The following is a 6,294-nucleotide window of genomic DNA, read 5'->3' on the forward strand; positions in this document are numbered from 1 at the left end:
GTGCATGTGTATATATAGATGTGTATGTGTGTGTACGTGTATATATCTAGATGTATGTATGTGTGTGTGTGCGTGTGTATAGATGTATGTGTGTGCGTGTGTGCGTGTGTATAGGTGTGCGTGTGTGTCGTATGTATATATAGATGTATATGTGTGTGCATGCATGTGTATATATATAGATGTGTGTGTATAGATGTATATGTGTGTATAGATATGTGTGTGTGTGTGTGTATATATGTGTGTATGCGTGTGTGTGTATAGGTGTATGCGTGTGTGTGTGTGTGTGTCTATATACGCACATACACAGACATTTACTATGTGTGTTTGGGTGTGTGTGTATATGTGTGCGTGTTATATAATAGCTGTGTGTGTGTGTGTGTATATATATATATTTGGTTAGCCAACAAATAGAAAAAAAAATCCCAAAGAAATGTCTCTTTCTGAGCTGATCCTGAACGGGATTTAATTTTTCTTGTTAAAATGATTTTCTTTTTCAATCCCATGTCTTGTTAAAAATGTATCCGACCCTCTCCTCTCCTCTCCACCAGACCATGGGGCAAAGCAAAACAAACATTTGATTTTTATTTGAAAACGCTGAAATGCTGTTTATTTGCAATGATTCAGTTCAATGTTCCTCCCCATCTCTCTCTCTCTTTTTTGTTTTTCCTCTGAGTTGTTTTGGACAAAACAATCCCACGTACTGGCAAATTCGCAGATTGTTTTGGCTGACTCGAATCTGTGTTTTTCTGGCCCAGGAAGAGCTGTGCTGGAGTCCTCCCAGCTTTTACCTGACAAGTGCAATCACGGGGATGTGTGCTTTTGATCAGACACGAATGCAAAGCAATGGGGCGTATCGTTCTGGCGCTGGGAACGGGCTGTGGAGTCTCTCGCTCCTGGTTCAAATCCAGGCGAGTGTAACTCAGTAGTGCCTGAATGTTATTTCTTTGTGGGCATCATGGTTTTGGATGTATAATGCCTGGAAACCCACCCTGGTGAGCAAGGCCCCTCGGGGTCCTGTTCTAGGCACTGCTCAGGCATGTTAGGGTCAGGCTTTCTGGGGCAAGACGAAAACAAAGACACAAAGATTACCTAAAGCTGGAATCTGGGACCTCCAATGTCCTGTCCACTAGTCCACGTGGTCCCCTGCTCTGCTCCAGGCTGGCCAGATGTGGCAGATGATCCCAGACGGGTCAAGCCCAGCTGTTCATCCCTGACGCTCCCTATTCAGAGCGTGACTCGCCTGCTGCGAGTTAGCCCCACCGAATGCCTCTTCCCTGGGAGGTTGCCAAGTGCTGCACAGACCTACAGGGACACAATATCCTCCGGCCTCATGTCTGTTGCTGAGCAAACTTGACCACGTGTGGGATAATGCTGGGTTCAATATGAGAATAATTCATGATGAGTTGGCACGCACCGGCAGTGTTGAAATTAGAGGGTGGAGCTGGTTCTCTACTCGTCTGGGGTGATTACATGGAGCTGGAGTGCGCAACAAGGATTATAGTCATAGACACGGAGGGCTGGAAGGGAGCTCGGGAGGTCACATCTAGTCCAACCCCTGCTCCAAGCAGGACCAGCCCCAACTGCATCATCCCAGACAAGGCTTGGTCTACCTGGGTCTTCAACACCTCCAAGGATGGAGATTGCACCACCTCTCTGGGCAGCCTGTTCCAGTGCTTCACCACCCTCCTCATGAGAGAGTTTTTCCTAATATCCAACCTCAACTTCCCTTGCTGCAACTTCAGACCATTTCTCTTTGTTGTCTGCCCCCACTGAGACCAGTCCAGCTCCATCCTCTTTGCAGCCCCCCTGCAGGGAGGTGAAGCTGCTATTCAACCCCCCTCGGTCTTCTCTTCTGCAGACTCAATCAGGCCAATTCCTTCAGCTTCCCCTCACCAGTCCTGTCCCCCAGCCCCACAACCATTTTCATTGCCCACAACTGGACTCTCTCCAATGTGTGCACATCCTTTCTGTAGTGGGGCCCACAGCTGGACACAGGACTCCAGATGTGGCCTCCCCAGTGCAGAATAGAGGGGAACTTGTAAGCATCCAGGACCCCATCTGCAGAGGCCACGGTCTCCCCACTGCCCTGCACCATGCAGGCACCTCATCCCCCATCCCCGGCTGCAGGATCTCCATACCATGGACTCATCCCACACTGGAGCAGGGACAGGGCCCGGAGAGCCTGGATGCTGCTGCAGCTGGAGTAATAAAAGGGGGTGGTAGCTAGCGGGGAGCATGGGGGCTGCAAATTGCCAGCAGTTGGACAACCCTACTCCACGGGAATGGGCATTGTAGGAAGCTCCACAATAAGGACAGCTATAGACCAGAAACAAATGCAACCGCCTTCTCCTGACCGTCGCTCTCAAGTGACCTTTAGAAACGAACCTGTTCCCTGGTCCTGAAGGGCAACCCGTTTTTCCTCCACCGGCTGCAGCCTGGAATATTTCATGGGATGCAGATGTAGTCTGTATTTCCCTCCTTTTCCATGCAGCGAAGCATTTAAGTCTTGGCCCCCGGCCACGGCGTATAAATACAGAAAACCAACATTTAATTATAAGACGACTGCAAAACCAGAAAAAAGGCAGGAAATTCGAAGATTAAGGCCAACACCTCATGCTCAGACCTGTTCTCAAAGCGAACAGCAGAATGCGATTAGGTTTTGCCCAGAGATGAATTTCCCCTCGAAAACAGATCTGTAATGGAAAGTGATAAAAATCTCTAGTCTGCCTGAGACGTGGAGATGTCTCCATTTTAGTCTGGTTGTTAGCTGCAAGTCCCGCACTTCCAGCCCTGCCTGAGCTCTTATCCTGACCGAAGGATGAGCCCCATTTTTCATTTCTATCTTCTCCCATCTGCTAACTGCCCGTGAGTTGCTCCTAATTCTTCCCAACACCCACCCAAACCTTGCTCACAGCTGTAAGACGTTTTGGTGAATAGTTTGGATGAAAAGCTACCAAACTACTAATGTTTTGAGGCAGGAAGAGAACTTGTTGCCAGTTGCCAAAAGTTAGCTGGGTTGATTTTGATCCATTAGGTAGGGTAGGACTTCGGGGCTTGCCTAAGAGACTTAGGTACCTCGTTCTTGTTAACTTTCAAGGATTTGTGTCTCATGAAATGTCTTTATCAAGTTCCACCCTCTGCTTTTATGGCCTGGCTGGATGAGTTTGAATCGGGTTGATAGGGCATGTGTTCATGCTTACCAAGTCAGACCGGCATGCTCTGCTGCTATAAATCAGCACTGATCTGCTGAAGACAGCAATGGTGTTGATTTGTATCAGCGGAGGGTCTAGCTTTCCCTGTCGGTGGATCTTCCTCATCTCTCGCCATTACCTGAGAGCCGCGTTTCCATTCCCCATCTCTTCTGGGAAGTTCCTTGGAGCAAATGTGTGTTCAGCCCACCGTGCCTCGGTTCATCTGTTCTTTTGGGGGTCTTAAGCATGACTGGAAATGATAAATACAATTATTCATAGTTAAACATTTGCTGAAAATTCATTGTCTCCATGAACCCTCCTGCCAGATTGGAACAGAAAGGGAGCAAATGCACGTATAAACACAGTGGGCATGTTTACATGTGCATTTACTGCGCAGTAAGTACTTGTTTAGACCAGCATCTACACGTGTAGGCATTACAGTGCAGTAATGCTGCGTGTGCACTGATCTGGGAGTAAAGTTACTTCCCGCTAACGAACAAGGTTACTGAGCAGTAAGACGTCTACATGTGCCTTACTGTGCAGTAACTACTCAGGAGTAAATTTGCTACCTGCATCATGCAGGTAGCAAATTTACTCCCAAGTCAGTGTAAGTCACCATAGCTACTGCGCAGTACGGGCACACACGTGTAAACACGCGCCTGTACTGTGCACTAATGTTCAGTTACTACGCAGTAATGGTGCACGTGTAGATGCGTCCAGTTTGTTGAAAGTTCAAGGGCAATGTTTAGACGTGCCTATTCCTGCAGGACTTTCCAGTGCTATGAACAAGGCTACTCCAAAGACTATGACCAAGAACGGTGGTAGGAACGTGAGCCTTAAGATCAACCACACATATTCCAGAGTTGTGAATGCTATTTCTGCTGCCCTGGTTGTTCGAAGAGGATCAGAAAGAGCTGGATTCTGGAGTTGCCTAATTTCCATGAAAAGTTTTTCTTTCCATAGCTGCATCTCCTGGGCACAGCCCTCGACATCAGGTATCACAGGTTGCCTCTTAATCGTTGTGGTCTGCATGGTTGCAAAGAAGAGCTGCGTCTGCAGCATTTTATAGCTCCAAACGAGGTCTCTAATGTAATCCAAAACTTGAGCAGTGCAACCGAGGAATCCCGCTGTCCTTTCATCGTATCAGCTGAGCAGTTCCTTTGATGCCGTGCCCAGATCCCAGCCCGGGCTGCTACTTCCTGCTTCCCTAAATTACACTGAGCGACTCTGCTGCATGTAGGATTCTCCTTCGCATCCTGTCCTAACGTGCGATGCCCTGAAGTGACTCCAGGTGTAGCAAAATACACCGATGCAAGCCTGTCCCGACAAATGCCGCCAGCTCCGAATGATTGTGCTTCATGCACCTTGCACTGGTTAGATGCATGTAAAAACGACACGGTGCCCTTCAGGTCAGGGGGTCTCCTGGACTTTAGGGGCTGGAGACTGCAAGTGGAAGAAGAACAGGGGAAAAACCTCGATCAGACCCAGTTCCCTCTCTGCATCTGTCCTTGCAAGATGGACCTCAGGCCCGATCCAGTCAATGGCAGCTCTTATGTTCATCTCGCCTCTGAGCCGAGCCGAAGGATTGTCTCTACTTGACCAACTCCTCTCGCGTCCTCCATGCCAACGCTGTTGAGGTTGCAGTTGATTTACACATCCAGAGCACCGTCATCTTCCACCCATCACCCTCTCCCCTCACTTATTTAATTGAATTGTGTGCTTTTCTCCTTCTCAAACCCAGCCCCATGCTGCCTGTGCCCATTGCTTCAGGTTTAATCACCAGCCATCCTCCGCGGGCCTGCAAATCCCTTCCAGCCCCCCCCTCGCCCATCCGACAGCTGTTTAGCTTCACCCTGGCGTGCTAGATGCACACGCACCTGCATGCTGCAGCTGGAGGCTCTGCGAAAGGCGCTCCATCGCCGGCCGAGTCGCCGGCACCTGGAAGACATAAAGCATTTACAGTTCGGAACAAGAACAAAACTCCTGCAATAAAAATACTTGTAGGTGATCTGTAGTCTTTCAAGCGTCTGATGCAGAAAACATTTTTCTTCTGATCCCGGGGCTGGAAAGCAAAGTGCTGATCCCGCCTGCTGGCAGGCTCCCGAGAGCGCGTTCGTGGCAGGCCGCGGGCTGAGGGACCAGCCGGGCTCGCTGATGGGTTGTGAACCTCGGGGAGAGGATGGAGCCGTGCGGGCAGAGAGGCGAGGAACAGGACAAAAGAAATGCCCAGCGTGGCACTCGTGCCCAGGGAAAGGGTGCAAGAAGCTCAGGGGCTTGTGGACTCCGTGGGCATGTGTTTGGGCACCCCCACAACGCCCTCAATACTGCATTTCTGGGGGTGGGCGGTTTGTGGGAGGGGTGCCGCTCTGTGTGGCGCGCCAAAGATAAGGGAGGGGACAGGCGGCGCCAGATAAAGCAGGGAGCAGCAGATCCATTGGGGAGCACAGGTCAGGGAGCAGAAACAGAGCAGAAGATCAGCTGGGGGCAAGGGGAAGACAGCAGAAATCGGGTTACTCTGCGCCGTTCTCTCTGTACGGCAGGAACGGGGCAGGAGCCGTCTCTTGCCCTGGGTTGTACAGCGCCTAACACCACGAGGATGCTGCCTGGGGTCTGTGTGTGTGGGTGTGTGTACAGCACCTAGCACGCACCTAGCACAAGGATGCTGCCAGGGCAGAGGGGAGAGTGGGGAGGGGTGGTAGCATGTACAGCACCGAACATGCCTGGGATATGTGTGCGTGTGTGTGCTTACAACACCTAACACAAGGATGCTGCCTGGGTGTGTGTGTGTGCACATGCATGTACACATCTGTGTGCATACAGCAACTAACACAAGTTTGCTGCCTGGGATAGGTGCTGCACACACACACAATGCACAGGGATGTTGCCACGGATGTGTGTGTGTGTACAGCGCCTATCTCAGGCAGCAACCTTGTATTAGTTGCCGTATACACACACAGACTTGTGTGTGCACGCATGTGCACATACACACACACATACACACACTCCCCAAGCAGCATCCTTTTGTTAGGTGCTGTGTACACACACACGCATCCTAGTCAGCATCCTTGTGTTGTGTTGTGTTGTGTGTGTGTGTGTGTGTGTG

General features: G+C 50.3%; 1 long non-coding RNA gene across 1 annotated transcript; it reads right to left on the reverse strand.

The window, feature by feature from the left end:
* Nucleotides 1-600: 600 nt before the first annotated feature.
* Nucleotides 601-5,134, reverse strand: LOC132248297 (uncharacterized). Its single transcript, XR_009459463.1, has 3 exons — nt 5,069-5,134; nt 3,331-3,441; nt 601-2,693 (listed from the first exon to the last, which is right to left on the reverse strand). It is a non-coding gene; the product is annotated as an uncharacterized LOC132248297 (long non-coding RNA).
* Between the last annotated feature and the right edge of the window lie 1,160 nt (nt 5,135-6,294).

This window comes from Alligator mississippiensis, chromosome 2 (genome assembly GCF_030867095.1).
Source record: "Alligator mississippiensis isolate rAllMis1 chromosome 2, rAllMis1, whole genome shotgun sequence".
In the NCBI taxonomy this organism is placed as follows: Eukaryota; Metazoa; Chordata; order Crocodylia; family Alligatoridae; genus Alligator; species Alligator mississippiensis.